This window comes from Pipistrellus hanaki, assembly GCF_964339955.1.
Source record: "Pipistrellus hanaki genome assembly, chromosome: 5".
NCBI lineage: Eukaryota > Metazoa > Chordata > Mammalia > Chiroptera > Vespertilionidae > Pipistrellus > Pipistrellus hanaki.
Genome location: NC_140507.1, coordinates 20,996,509 through 21,013,062, shown reverse-complemented (window position 1 = coordinate 21,013,062; position 16,554 = coordinate 20,996,509). Strand labels below are relative to the sequence as shown.

Below are 16,554 nucleotides of genomic sequence, written 5' to 3'. Positions count from 1 at the left end.
GGCCACTGTGCTAAACTACTTCCAAGCATTATCTTTTTAATGCTCTGAGATGCACGTGAAAAGTCATCTAGCCCAGTAAGGAATGTATGATTTATGAGTCCCCTCTACAACTCTCCCCACTGGGAAAGACTGACATGTAAATAATGAGCTGTAGGCCTGAGGATGTAATGAGAGCTGAAACAGAAGCAAACCAGGCAGGACCGGGGGCACAGAGGAGGAGAGTCGCTTCCCTGGGGGGATGGAGACCGCTGCCAACAGAAGGGACTGCTGAGCTGAGTCTTGAAAGATAAGAGAGAATTTGTCTTGTGGTTGAGGAAATAGGCATAATTGAATAATTATTGTATAAGAAGATTGGGTAGGAATTATGGATGTACTCATACTAGTAATTAAATGGAATTGGGATAGGATGGAGGAAGAGGAAGAGAAGGAGGAAGAGAGGAAGAGGAGAAGGAGGAAGAGGAGGAAAAGGAAGAGGAGGAGGAGAGAATTTAGAAAGGGGTCATTTTTATATTTGCTATTAAGCTCATTTGTGTTCTTACACTCTATGTAAAACACTAAATTTGGGAGAGAAGGGTTTCATATTCTGAACGGCACAGTGGAAAAAATTGTTTAATAACAACTCTATTAAAATATTTCTATATGTCCAACATGGTAGCTACCATTGCACATATGTTATCTCATTTTCTCATTATATAAGAGAAGAAATTAAAACACTGAAAATTGCCCAATGTCTATGAGCCATTCTTTGATTCAAATGTTTCTTGAGAGCCTATGATGTGTCTGTCAAAATTTAAATTGGGTCTGCCTGATTCACAAATATTTGTTTTAACAATTATGGCAGTTGTCTCTCCAGTGGAAGAAAAAAATTATATATATATATATATATATATATATATATAATTATTATTATTATTATTATTATCTTGAAAACTCTCAGATGACTAAAAACAAGTCCTGGTCTATAGAAATCAGAGTGTAAGGCAATGAAACACATTTCTTGTCCAGAGCATGACAAAGATTTAGCACAAGGCAGTGTATCATTATTGAAGCAATGCACTGAGTGCTGAGAGTTAATCACTTGCACTGATAAATCCCACTTTTCAGAGCACTTACGATCTAGCAGTTAACATTTTTTTCCTGTATGACATAGGGTAAGACAAGGGATTACTTTACTCTTACAAAACGGTATGCACAAAATAGCTATTAAGTCTTAAATGATCACATGAGACAGATAATGAAACAAGATGGGATTTGAAGCCTAAATTTAGGGCTGTGCTTGAAACACTTCTTATAGTGCTGACCTGGTTGCTTCACAGATTCTGACAAAATGCTAATCATGAATATTTCCCTTGATTTCTCTGAGACAGGGTAACAGAGGCCTAGTGAACACAGATTATTGTTCACCCAGAGCTGGTAAACAATGGAGCAAGGACTTAATCCAAGCTGTATGACTGTAGAGACCATTATCTTCACTCCTTCACTATACATCTCCCTTGGGTTGGTGGTGAAAATTACATGGGATAATAAAGGTTTTATCGGGGTGTTTACCAAACAAATGTTCTCTTTTAAAATAAAGCTTATTGGACAAATATGTATTGAACACTCAATTGCTGCCCCTGTTCTTGGCATTAAATAAAATAAAACAGATCTCTCTCTTTGTAGCACTAATCTGTTAGTTGGAAGAGACACAATGAGCCCAGTGAACAAGCAAACAAGTAAATGCGTATTATGATGCATGATCATAAAGTGCTCTGGGGAAGTCATAATAGAGCACAGAGGTGACAGGCAGTGTCCAGGATGGATTGTGATTTGAGATAAGGAAAAGCCTGACCAAGTCATGTTACTTGGCTCAAGGCTGCAAGGAAGTGCACCACGCAGATGCCCGGAGGAAACATTCCAGGAGTGCAGGGCAAGTACAAAAGCTCTACAGTGAGCACAGGCATGAGTTCCAGGAACTGCTAGCAGCCCAGGGCTGGAGGGAGTGAGTAGCTAGGACAGCAGCCAAGTGGAGGGCAGACATTAATGGAAGGGCAGCGTGTGCCGACCATGCTGTGCTTTTTAGGCCATTATACATCACCTTGGGCTTTTACTCAGAGTGAAGTCCTGCTAGAAGTTTTGACAGGAGGTGCCCTGATCTGAGGCTTTAGCATTTCACTGCAATGGGAACAGAGAAGTATTTGCATAAGACTGGAAATAAGGAGACTAGTTTGGAGGCCACTGCAAAACTCCAGCTTAGAGATGGTGCTGGCTTAGGCCAGGATGGGAGCTGTGGAGGTGGTAAGAGGAACCAGATATAAGTTGCTATTAATCTTTTCAAATTGGTCTTTGGCCAAAATTACAACCAGTCAATTATTGAGTTGAGATGTGCTATACTGTGTATCCCTGATAGTATTAAGCTCCCACTCTAAGAAAGGCATTATGCCAGGTACTGCCAATGGAAGAGATGACAATGACTATTCCTGCCCCCTTTAGAACTTAACTCTAGTAAGAGATCAATACCTCATAACTACACATGGAGGCAGAATGTAGTCATATGCATTCACCCAGTGAATATTTTTGGGATGCAGTTTTAGGTTCTGGAGTGATAGCTGTGGATACATAAGACAAAAATTCCTGCTTTTTTGGAGTTTATATTCAAGTAGTCAGGGGAAAGATAGCCAGATAAATATATAAATGATATAACATCTTAAAAGGTAATAATGAGGGACTTCATAAAGATCAAACCCACATCTGCACAACTCTGTAGTACTGAAAAACGAGGAACAATGAGAGATCCGCATAAAAGAAAGTGGTGTAATAAAGTGGCATGTCCAGTCTACAAAATAGTATGCAATAGTTAAAAATACCTAAATAGATTTGATGAAACAATGAAATTAGTTACACATCAAGACATATTAGTCAAAAGAGCAAGATGATTAAATGAAGTACAAAGTATAGTCTCTCTCTCACACACACAATTCTATGTGTACATATATGTCCATAAAGCCATAATATATTTTGGAAAGATATATTGGGTGGCAGGTCCCACTTCACTCAGGGGTCAAAAAAGCTGCCTAGACATTTCACATCATTTGCTCCAAACTCTCTGGGGAATGTTAGCTCCAACACCTCCCATCTCCATCATAGACCAGTCTGCAGGCCATTCTCCATGGCAATTCGCTGTGTCGTCCTGTATCATAAGCCTCACATAGAGGACAGCTCTGACAATGACATACTGTGCTCTGTCTCTGGAAAAGCTGAAATCCTTAGAGCAGACAGGATTGGTCCTGGGTTAAAACAATATTTCTTCAGTTTCTCTCCCATCTCCCAGGGCTTTCTTAGAAGTTTGGGGGTGACTGGAGCCCCCATTCTGGACTCCTTTCTCCTCCTCCTTTGTCATCATCTTCTTGTCCAGACTTCACTCCATTCAGCCTTCTCAAGTTCAGTAAGTGTGATACACTCCCCTGTCAATGTGCTCGCAGATAAGGTTTGTGTTTACACACTCACCCATCCCTGATACCTGAGCTTGATTTAAAAAAAAAAATGGTTTAGGGTCCTAGTAGGGTTGGCTCAGTGAATAGAGTGTCAGCACATGGACTGAAGGGTCCTGGGTTGGATTCTGGTCAAGGGCACATACCTCGGTTGCAGGCTTGATTCCTGGCCCTAGTTGGGGCACATGTGGCAGGCAACTAATCAATGTGTGTCTCTCACATTGATGTTTCTCTCTCTGTGTCTGTTCCTTTCCCTTAGATGCTCTCTAAAAATCAATGGAAAAATAGCCTCAGGAGAGGATTAACAACAACAAAAATCCTATATAATAAAAGGCTAATATGCAAATAGACTGAATGGTGGAAAAACTGAACAACCGTTCACTATGATATGCGCTGACCACCAGGGGGCATGTGCAGAACATGATGGGTGTTGGCAATGACGGGATGGTGGAGCAGGTGAGCGGGGGCGCCAGACCAGGGCGGGGTGCCAGTCACTGTCATCAGGGTGAGCCTCTAGTGGTTACTGAAAATTCTTTGGTTACTGAAAGTTCTTTGTTCCCGCACTCCACAGTTCCATCTAGCGCTTGCACCCACAGCCCATGCCCGGTCCCGATAACTGGGCACCATCAACAGGTGTGAGTGGCGTCTGCTGGCCCCAATTGCCCCTGAGGGCTTCTTCACCTTCCCATGATCTTGAGGGGTGATTGGGGCAGCAGCCACCACTCACACCCACTAACGGCACCGGCCCTGCTTGCACCTGCTGATGGCACAGAGCGATCAGGGCCAGTGCCAGCAATTGTGCGAGTGGGGCCTGCGTCATGTAGGAGCAGCTGCAGTGGGAACCAGGCTGCCGGCAGACAGGGGACCAAGGGCTGTAGTGGGAGGGGCTGAGACCCACCCCTGTGCTTACTGCAGCCTCAAAGCCCATAGTTCCTTTCAAGGTGCACAAATTAGTGCACTGGACCCCTAGTAAATAAATAAAAATGGGTTTAGGAGTCACAAGCATTGCCTAATACGATATATGGGAAACTCACTGTTACCCATAAGCCACTATATATAATTTCAGTTGTTAAAATGATTAATATGAACTCTCCCACATTCTCCACTGTATGCAGATGAAATGTAATTGTTATTATGGACCTTCTCACCTCCTCCACGGTATACAGATTGGGAAATGCTACTTATATTAATCTCCCTCCTTCTGTCACTGGGGAGGCATTTGCATGAGCTATGAGAGGCTTAGAAGGCCAAGGATTATTAATCTTCTCTATTCCTAGTATCATCTAACATTTTTACTCCTTATTTTACTTCGTGTACTGTTTTTTTTCCCCACTAGATGAAGTTACACATATGCTGATATATATGTGATTTAATATGTATGCTATTTTTTTTTTGTATTGACAGAAAGCTTCAAATTGGCTTGACTCAGTAGATAGAGCTTTATCCTGTGAACTGAAGGGTCCCAAGTTTGATTCCGGTCAAAGGCATGTACCTTGGTTGTGGGCACATTCTCAGTTAGGGAGTGTGCAGGAGGCACTGACAGATGTTTCTTTCTCATCGATGTTTCTAACTCTCTATCCTTTTCCCTTCCTCTCTCTAAAAAATCAATACACTATATTTAAAAAGAAAAAAAACTTCATAAGTCAAATTTTCTGAAGGTGTTAGTATCATAGATATTTTTATGCTTAAAAATGTCGAATTTTGTTCCAAAAAAAAGAGAGCATGTGCGGGAAGTTTCAAGTCATTATTTTGAAGAAAAAGTTTGGGAAGCTTATGGTGAACATGCTCCATCTCAAGATACTTGTGAACGCTGGTTTAAATGATTTAAAAATCATGATTCCAATGTGAAAGACAAAGAACGTCCACAGCAACCAAAAAAGTTTTAAGACTAACAATTATAAGCATTATTGGATGAAAATAGTTGTCAAACTCCAAAACAACTTGCAGAAAGATTAAATATTGCTCAGCAAACTATTTCCGATCATTTACAAGCAATGATAAAGATTTTTAAAGGAAGGAAAATGGGTGCCACATCAACTGAACGAAAGACAAATAGAATACTGAAAAGTCATCAGTAAAATGTTGCTTCAATGGCATGACTTTTTTGCATCAAATTGTGACTGGCGATGAAAAGTAAATTTATTTTGAGAATCCCAAATGCACAAAATCATGCGTTGATCCAGGTCAACCATCAACATCAACTGCAAGGCCAAATAGCTTCAGAAAGAAGACAATGTTCTTCATTTGGTGGGATCAGGATGGTGTGGTGTATTATGAACTTCTAAACCCAGGTAAAACTGTTAATACTGATCGCTACTGACAACAAATAATCAATTTGAACCGTGCTTTGATTATGATGCAACCAAATGTGCCAGAAGACACAGCAAAGTAATTTTGCTTCATGATGACGCACCATCACACACTTCAAAACCAATTAAAGATACATTAAAATATCTTGCCTGGGAAGTATTAATCCATCCATCGTGGAAATATTAATTCACCAGACCTTGCTCCTTCAGATTACCACTTGTTCTGATCAATGGCACAAACACTTTCTAAGCAGCACTTCAAAATGAATGAAGAAGTGGAAAATTGGGTCTCTGAATGGTTTGCCTCAAAACAAGAAACGTTCTATTGGGACAGTATCCACAAATTACCTGAAAGATGGAAAATGTGTAGCTAGCGCTGGACTTTACTTTGAAGAAAGCACTTTTGATGCTTTCCTTGAAATTACCATGTTTTCTTTGATTACAAAATCTGCCATTATTAACTAGTACTCCTAGTATAAGTTTACAAAGTGCTGGGACATGCTTTATCTCATTTAATATTCAAAATGAAACTGAGGCAGATGCTGTTCCCCCCACTTTGCAGATGACAAAATGGGCTCAGAAGCGAAAAGTCATTTATCCACGTCGTTGTTAGAAAGCTGGGATGTAACTAACCTAAGTCATCTTCTTCCAGACCCTGCTCATGTTTCACAAGCCACGATTTGGCCCTGAAGGAAGCTTTAGCACGTAGACTTTCTCCCCCATAGGAAAGTGTTTCCCCTCTTTCTACTCAAGAGCACATGGCGGTGCTGATTGACTAGCAAGATGCAGAAGGAGCGCCTGAATTGGACTTAGTTATCTTGTGCCTGTTCACACGGTGTGTGAGGGAATCTATGTGGGAGCCTATGTGCCACACCAGGAGGAACATGTTCTTAAGTGTCTTCGCTCCTCTGTTTCACTGTGTATGCCTGTCTCACTGTCCCTAAGTCATCAGATACAGTGATCCCTCCTGCCTCAGGGCCTTGACATATCCCATTCCCTTTGCAGGGTTCTCTCATTCTAGTTTACATCTCAGCTCAAAAGTACTTGACTCAAGGAAGGGGCTGCAGGTTGAGTTGTGATCCCTAAAAATGTGGTTAAGTCCTAACTCCCAGCACCTGTGAATGTAACCTTATTTGGAAATAGAGTCTTTGCAGAGATAAACAAGCTGAGGTCTTATTGGGTTCAGGTTAGCCCTAATCCAATGACCAGTGTGCATTTAAGAAAAGGAAACTTTACACACAAACAAACAGACACACAGGAGAGAATGCCACATGAGGCTGGAGATAAAGACTGAAGTGATGCCTCTATAAGACAAGGAACACCAAAGACTGGCAGTAACCACCAGAAGCTAGGAGAAAGGCATGGAAGGGTCTCTTCAGAGCGTCCAGAAAGAGCCCGTGCTTTTGATACCTGGATTTCAGACTTCTGGCTTCCAGAATGAAGAGAGAATAAATTGCTGCTGTTTGAAGATACACAGTTTGTGGTAATTTGTTAGCCCTAGGGAGCTAATACAGAGCCTTCCTGGTTTTCCAGGACAGGACAGGTTCTTCTAATACATGTTTCATGGCATCAACAATTTTTTCTCTAAATAGCATTGTATCAGACCTGTTGTTATATGTTTGCCTGGTTTTTTGTTTGTTTGTTTTTTATCAATGCTTAGCCCCCTCATTAAAATGAAAGCCTTATGAAAACAGATTAGTGTTGGGTTTCGTTCATCATAGGGACTAGCATAAAAACAGTAAAGAATGCAATAAATAATTTTTAAATGAAAGCAAGAGTGAATGAATGAATGAATGGATTGATGAATGGTAAGAAGAGAGTCTAGCACTTGTAATTTTGGCCTTAGGGTTGGGCGTATGGAGAAAGGGTCCATCTGAAAGCAAAACAAACATCTTTCCTTTCCTCTTTTCTTTCTTGTTTCTCTCTCTCTCCCTCCCTCCCTCCCTCCCTCCCTCCCTCCCTCCCTCCCTCCCTCCCTCCCTCCCTCCCTCCCTCTCTCTCTCTCTCTCTCTCTCTCTCTCTCTCTCTCTCTCTCTCTCTCTCTCTCTCTCGTTTCCACATTCTGCCCCTCTCTTTCATTCTCTCGCCTGCCTTTGTCAAGTTAGAGTCAGAGCATTTGTCTTTTTAAAAATCTATGGGGGAATGGTAAGATTTAAAAAACAGTTCATAACATCAGGAAAAGCTGTCAACACCTATACTGATGATAAATACTATAAAACTGTGAAGAAATGAAAATAAATAATTTCTTTCTATAAGTGAGATAATTTGGATGTTGTTTATCATTTTCTCGTTATCAAACAGCCCAATAATTATCTGTACCATCAATTTTGCATAGAATCTAAAGTAGTAGACAATTTTTATTTCATACAAACAGTAAAAATCATATTTTTTTCTGTCTTTGGAATTAGCTATTTATAAGCATATTCATATACTCTTACATTTTAAAAATGACAAAAAAAATAATGTTGCAAAATGGTTAAGGGCAAGACTCAAGACTTAAAGATCACCTCTAACCACTTACTGTTTGACCTTAGGCACATTACCTAACTCATCTCTAGCCAGCTTTTAATTTCTGTCTCATGGGGTTGTCATTTGGATAAAATAAGCGAAATATGAAAGAGGAATTGGCACCTAGTAAAACTCAATACATTTTAGCATTATTATTGCTATTAGATATATGCTTTTGGAAGAGACCATGGTGAGTAGTCATTGAGATAATCTCATCTATCTATGTTGTAAGTATAAATCACAAGTCATTTTTCTTTTTCCTCTTTCAGAATTAGAAAGCAACGAACAGCATAGAGTGAGTGATGGTGGCGTTAGGGATGACAAAGGAATTTTGCAAACACATTTCTTTGAAACAAAAACTTTTGAAAGCTTAATTAATCTTTTTATTTTTGGCAAGGGAGTAGGGAGCATTAAAAGTGTCAAAAATAAGTCAAAGTGCCCTATTTCCATTTTTTGAAGGCATTACTTTATTTTTATGGTAATTTTTTAAATTCAAGCTTTTACACTTTAGTTTCAGTGTCAAAGGATTATTAAAAAGTCAGGTTAACAGAATGGAGACTCAGAGTTGCAATTAATTTGGGGGTTGAACTTGTGATCAGACAAATCAGATTTTAGGAGAAAAATCAAATCCATTATGCATATCTGTGATGTTTGCTCCTTCTCAAAGAAATAATTCCTCCTAACAACATTTTCAGTATCTTCTTTGTTGAAGAATTTTGTGGCTAGTTCATATATTTAAATTCTTGAACAGAACAGCCACGCTAGAACTTCGTTGTTCTCTTGGTGTCAAATAGGATCACCGTCTTTCCATCTCAGATTTAAGGTTGACTTTGCTGGCAGTGGTTCCTACCTTCACTGGAAAAGTACTGGGGCTTAAACATTTTCTTTAAGGTTCTATTTGGGCTAGAGAAGATTAAGGTCATTTTCCAAGGATGCCAGCAGCTTGCCATTTTTTTCTGGGTGTTTCCTATCTTGTCTTTGTGGCAAAATTTTGGGATCACAGTCATATTAGGGGCAGTTAGAATAGAAACGGAGCCCCTCAATGGACTGGCAAGCAGGCATGTCCTGAGATGGAGAGGCCATGCAGAAGAACAAACCACCCCAAGATTCCTACTGTTCCTATAACTGTCTTGTGAAATAGATAAAAACATGCTTGTCAAAGCCAGTTTGTCATCCTCCCTCCCTCCCTTCTAGAAGCTGGATTTCCATCTGCAGCTTCCACAGCCTGATGTGGGACTTGCCTCCCATGCCTCTCTGAATGTGCCTTCCTGTTACGCCTCCTTGTGAGATTCTTTCCCAAACCTTTATCTGTTACTATTCTCAGATTCATTCTTCTTTGTTGTTGTGAGCCAGAGTTCCTCTTTGAAAAAAAAAAGTACAGTAAAAATGGGAATTACTGTCAAATAGAGAAAATAAAACAGAAAACTAAGCGGTTCTGACAGGCATAAAAGTTAAATTTTACATCTCTTGTTCCTTTGACAAGAGATGTAAAATTCTCTCTTCTCTTCCCCTAATGTTACATGTTATAGAAATGTAGTTGTAACTTTGCGTGCGTGCGTGTGTGTGTGTGTGTGTGTGTGTGTGTGTGTGTGTGTGAGAGAGAGAGAGAGAGAGAGAGAGAGAGAGAGAGAGAGAGAGAGAGAGAGATTAGTTGGATTGGTAGCTCTTGACCAAAGTAATTTGGCTCAGAGCTTTTCAAATTGTGACACATTCTGTATTTGTTCAAGGGTCTGCATTGGAGGCTAAGTAATTGGACAGCACAGGATCAATATGCAAGCCAGCCCATTTGTTTTCTAAGTGACCGTTCTTAGATGCAGAATGAGGATTTTTCTCTCCTTATTCTAAAGTTTAAACTGGAAGTAAGTATTCATGATCAAGTCAGAGTTGAACCAAGCTGAGGATGTAAGTATTAACACTCAGGATTCTTGTGGAGTGACAGTTGTACTAAATTTGGCAGCTTATAGATAGCTACCAATCCAACTAAATTATATGCTCTTTAACACAAGCTTAAACAAAGAAAAAATGAAAACTGGCTGAGAGGATGAAGAAGGTAAAGCAAAACGGCACCAATTGAAGAGTTTCCTTCCATACCCACACCACAAGGTAGAACATGCTCAAGGAAGCACTTTCTTGCCTCACACTCAAGGTGGTGGAATTTATGATGGCTTCTCTCCATCTGCTGCTTGGCTACAGTTACCGTATTTCCTCTCTAGGGAGAGTTAGATGATAGGATTTCTCCTTATGGCATTATCTCATGAAAATAGCAGGTCTTAAACTACAGCAACCCTAGCCTGTGCTCTGGAACCAGATCTTTCTTCTAACCATCAAAGGAAGGCTTTCTTCTCTCTTCTCTTCCCCTAACGTTACATGTTATAGAAATGTAGTTGTAATTTTGCATGTGTGTGCGTGCATGCATGCGTGTGTGTGTGTGTGTGTGTGTGTGTGTGTGTGAGAGAGAGAGAGAAAGAAAGAGAGAGAGAGAGAGAGAGAGAGAGAGAGAGAGAGAGAGAGATAAGATAGAGACTTCCCCCCTCATTTATTGCATACCAACTGATAAGCATTGAGGATTAATGTTTGGCATACTTGCTTGACTTGTTCAAGGGTCTACATTGGAGACATACATTATATAAGCAAAATATTACGCTGAATTATTCATACTTCTATTATATTATACATTTTCAAGCCACAAAAGATCCAATATTTAAAATCTGAATATAATAATTATGGTATTTTCTCCCATTTGGAAGGAGAAACAAAAACAAAACAATGTTCTACCAAGGGCTTCCCAATAGACAGGTTGCTACCTGTCTTAACTTTCCTTATCTCAACAAAGTTAGTTAATCACAAAAAGAATGTTAAGGTATGTCCCTTTGTAGTTTGGACAAAAGTAGTTAGCAGAGACCAAATGCCAGGTATGCTCAAGATTCTGTTCTATGTGGTATGAGGTTTACTGAAACTGACATGTCACTTGTGGAAGGACAACTACTGTCAAATACACTGGGAAAATTTCAAATGGGTAAAATTTGCTTGCAATAGAATAGGAGTTTCCCAGGAAAGAACTTTTGAGATGAAGAGGATATCCAGGGAAATGCTTGTTCCAAGTCCCATAGTCATTGATTGGTAGACCCCGGGCTCACACCCAGGTGTCCCACACTTCCTTTTCTTTCTTTCTTTTTTAATATATTTTTTACAGAGAGGAGGAGAGAGGGATAGAGAGCTAGAAACGTCGATGAGAGACAAACATCGACCAGCTGCCTCTTGCACACCCCCTACTGGGGATGTGCCCGAAACTAATGTACATGCCCTTGACTGGAATCGAACCTGGGACCTTTCAGTCCGCAGACCGACGCTCTACCACTGAGCCAAACCGGTTTCGGCCCACACTTCCTTTTCTTAAGAAGAGAAGACTTTCACTTTCTCTCCTTGCTTCCCCCTACTGGGAACTTTACTGCTAAAAAGGACAATATCAGAAGAGGAGCAAGGCAAAAGGAAAGACAACCTGGAGGGCTGGTTCATTCCCCCAGAAGACTAACTTATCCATTTATAGCCAATGAGCTTCTCCATGGGAGACCAACTGGAATCTCTGATAACATATCAGTATGATCATTTACTCAATAGTGAATCTGGTGGAGGTCCTCCTTCCTTAACTTCTAAATGTCTTTAGCTATCAATAATAATTTGTATTTGATATTGCTAGTAGTTCTTTTATGTTATCAAAAGTTTAAAACAGAAAAGTTGGTAGAAGAGGTTATAGTGAGGATGAACAGTGATGGGAGGTGAATTGGGGTGGTGAATACACAATACAATATATAGATGATGTATTGTAGAATTTTATACTTGGAACTTATATAATTTTATTAATCAATATCACACCAATAAACTCAATAAAAAAGAAAAAATATTACATTTATTTTTAAATTATAGTTGACATACAATCTATATATATATATAAGCCTAAGTGATCAACTGACCATTCGACCATTAGCTATGACATGCACTGACCACCAGGGGAAAGACATTCAATGTACAGACATGGAAACATGGGACAGAATGATGAATCTAAGAGGAAAGGAAGGAAAGGGGAGGGCAGGAAGAGATTAACCAAAGATCTTATATGCATAGTAGAGGCCCAGTGCACATTATTTGTGCACCAGTGGGGTTCCTCAGCCTAGCCTGCTAGTATTTGGCCAAAACCAGCAGTCCAACATCCCCCGAGGGGTCCTGGATTGTGAGAGGGCACAGGTCAGGTCAAGGGACCCCACCAGTGCACAAATTTGTGCACCGGGCCTCTAGTATTATATAAGCTTCAGGTGTATAACATAGTGATTAGAAATTTATATACCTTATGAAGTGCCCACCCTGATAAATCTTTGTACCCATCTGATACCATACATAGTTATAACAATATTATTGATTAAATTCCCTATGCTGTACTTTACATCCCTGTAAATATTTTTATAACTGGTAATTTGTATTTCTAATCCCTTTCACCTCTTTCAGCCATCCCTCCAAACCCTATCTGGAAACCATCAGTTTGTTCTCTGTATCTATTAGTTGGTTTCTTTTTTGCTTGTTCGTTTGTTTCGTTTTTTTTTTAGATATATATCAGTGAAGTTTCTAACAGATTTTACATGTATCATATGGAACCATATGGTATTTCTCTTTCTCTGTCTGACTCATTTCACTTGTATTGCTGGCCATTCAAACTTTGAGAAACGCACTGGTTGGAGTGAGGAGGCTTCCCTGAGGAAGCAGCTTTGCAGGGTGACTGAGGCAGACACGGGCCTGGTGGAGGTGTTTATTCACTTTTCTGAAGGATGCCGCATTTACTGGAGGGAGTAGAGAGAGAAAATAGCACTAACAACATAGCCGAGTGTGAATAACAAGGTGCAGGCGAACATCTGCACACAAACCAGCTGGGATATTTTTATCTCGTCAGTTGCTATCCCCAGGATGTGTGAAATCTCTTTGGAATCTGCTCAGTGGTGCTGCAAGAGTAAGTCTTCTTACTTCTCAAGGATAATTGCCCTCTGATTTCTTGATTCCTTGGGATGCCTTCTGCAACAGATAAGCCCATTGTGGATGTATGAAACGACTTGTCTTGCTCAAACTGGGTTTGGAACCCAGAGCTCTAACCTTTGCAGCACCTTGAGCAGTGGATTATTGAAGCCAGAAAAGAATTCTATGACTGCTTAACTCAGAGACAGCAAATGGTCACTTGTTATGTAAAGAATATACACTGAGTGGCCAGATTATTATGATCTCTGAACACATAATAATCTGGCCACTCAGTGTACATCCTATATAATTAAAGGTTAATATGCAAATTGTCCCCTCGATGAGGAGTTCGAACAGAAGGCAGGCCAGCCAACCACCCATGCCACCCCCCCCACCCCCGCCTGGCCAGGCTGGCCAGACCCCACTCATGCACAAATTCATGCACCGGGCCTCTCTCTCTCTCTCTCTCTCTCTCTCTCTCTCTCTCTCTCCCATACACACACACACACACACATTCAGAGATCATAATAATCTGGTCACTCAGTGTATGTGAGGTGCTGCATGGCCTTTGGCAAAACCCTCTTCATTTGGGGCTTCACCTCCCAGGTCTGCAAAGTGAGGGAGTTGTAGTGAGTGAAATCTAAGGTCAATTCTGGGGCGGCAATGCTCTGACCCTCTAGCTGAAGGATAATGTGTAGAATTGGGAAGCTGGTCACTCAGTGTGACACAAAGCTTTCAACACACAGAAGCTCAACCTTTTACATAAATAAAGAGTCAATTTAAAACGACAATTCTATGTTTTGCATATCAGAAAGCCTGATTTAAGTACACGACTTTGGCATGGATGTGGGGAACACTCTTGTACTGCAGGGGAGTGTAAACTAGCACAGCCTTCCCGCTGGGCAATCTGGCACCATATTTAACAACTGAAAACGCACACAGCCTTCTTGTAAGGCATGTGACATGTTTATACGGGAAGCTAAACCTTTATACAGTCATTGCGATTTAATACATATTGATTAATCTGAGATGCCAGGCATTGTGTTAAGCCAAGCTAGAGAGTCCCAGGAAGGGCAGAAATGGAATGTGTGCTCAGTTCAGGTGTCCATGTGAGATGTGCAACCAGTATTGATAAATGCAGTGTTTCCCAAACTGCAGGCATATGCATACCACCCTGACAATTTTTCACTGTATGCGCATGCCAACTTTAACATTATTTCATTAATTTTTCTCTAAATCAACTCATTCCCCTCTCCCCCTTAAAGTTCACATCATTTAGCCTCAATCTAAGCAGACATATGTGTAGAAATAACGTTTTGGAGTGCTAGTAATATTTTTCTAGTTTATGCTACAATAATACATCACTGCTGGGAAAAATCCATCCACATCCCACTTTGGGAAATTCTGGATTAAGGCCTGATGGTGGCAGAGTGATAGTGCACCCCACACGTGCCCCATAAGATTTTCTCACTCCATTTTCATAATGCTATTGCTCACTGACATGCAATGTGTAGCTACCAGCGTTTCACTAGCATCGGTCTGTTCTCCCTGGTGACATATCCTGCACCAAAACACACAGACATCCATTTTCATCATGCACTCTCCTTCCAAATGTTTGGCTCAGACTGTTGATGTGATATGTAACAGTGGGTTTGTGATTCTGAAGTTGTAATGAGTCAGTGCTTGAAATCAGGTCAGAAATAGTAAAAGTCTTAGTAGCAAAATGAACTGAACAAGAGCTTTGGAAGGAGCCATGATTGAACTGAATGCTTCCACGGGACAGAACTCAGGCTGGTTTGATGCAGGCTACATGGATTGGTTGAAGGAAAGTCAGAAAAAAGCTTCAGTGGGGGATGATTTCTGAGCAATGTTTCCTAAGAGTATAAGTCAGAAAGAAGGGAGATTTAAATTTATATGGTATACATATCAACAAATATTCACTAATTTTCTAAAATAAATTCCCTTAGAAGACACTCTTAGAAGTGTGCAATTATCTATCGAGTAGGAGATTATGAAAATATTTTACACATTTAGATACACATGGTGAAATTCTAACAAACTAGGCTTCAAATGACAATAGAAGGATAGTGTCCACTTGAAAACAGTAAGACAAACAAATAAAATAATAAAAGGACTGTGGCCCAAAGAAGGATTCACATTGCCCTCAGCAGTGGGTGGCAGACATTGATTCTCAAACCTTGAAGAGAAATAGCATCACCTGAGGAGTTTGTTGAAGATACAGAAGCTGGGTGGGCTCCCCTCCATAAATTCTGAATTAGGACCTGAGGTGAGGACTGAGGATTTCCATTTGGGGCAAGCTCTCAGAGATGATGATGCATAGTGCGTGTCAAAACTCTGACTTAATTGACAGCTAGTCAATTAATGTGGGCAGAGGAACAATTGGAATTTGTCTATACATATTTTCAGTATTAGTTTAATAATCCATCTACAGAATAAATACCTCTTAAAACTAATTTTTCATTCAGTTTAACTTCTGTTCCTTCTATTCTAATATAAACTCCCTCCCCCAGCTTTTCAATATTCCTGAAATAGAGGTGTTTCTTACAATTAACATATTATTTTTATCTGAAAAGACATTAAGTCAATGTTGCAAAAATGCAATGAACTGTCCCTTTAAAAAATCACAACATTTGTGAGTGCCCTCAAAGGTTCATGACACGAGGCCCTTGGTAATAATGAAATCTCTGGGTTTGAATTGTGAGTCCTCTCAAACTAGTGTGTGGCTAAGGTGATTCCTGCTGTGTGAGCCCAGCAGATGGCCCAGCATTACAAGACAGCCTTACTCTTCAGAAATGCCAGGACTGTCCCTAATTAGTAAAGCAACCACTATTACCTCAACAACAACGTATTTTGTTTCCTTCTGAAAATCATCCCCCAATACAGACAGTGGTTGATGCTGGTGATGGATGTAGAAAGGTCTAAGAGTATTTTTTAATATAAAAAGAGGTATTTTGAATAAATCAGGATTCGAACTGTGGCAGCAAATAAGATCGATTCAATGAATCATACAAATAGTTTGAACTCATGGAGATGTCCAGTGTCTAAATGGCATTTTATAACTGTATTATGAAAACTTAATCACATTATGGGAGTTAAGAAGATGTCAGATATTTGTTGAGACTTTTAGGATCTAACATTATAAAATTGCTATATATACTTAGATGTATTTGTGTATAAAAACAGACACACAAGTGAAATAAGTCAGAGAAAGACAAATATATTCTATGATCTCACTTATACAGGAGGGA

At 40.0% G+C, this 16,554-nt stretch overlaps 1 protein-coding gene across 2 annotated transcripts in view; it reads right to left on the bottom strand.

Moving 5' to 3' along the window:
- The window catches only part of JAKMIP2 (janus kinase and microtubule interacting protein 2), a 129,072-nt gene that overhangs the window by 62,071 nt on the left and 50,447 nt on the right, over nt 1–16,554 (bottom strand). The gene's annotated exons all lie outside the window — the stretch shown is intronic.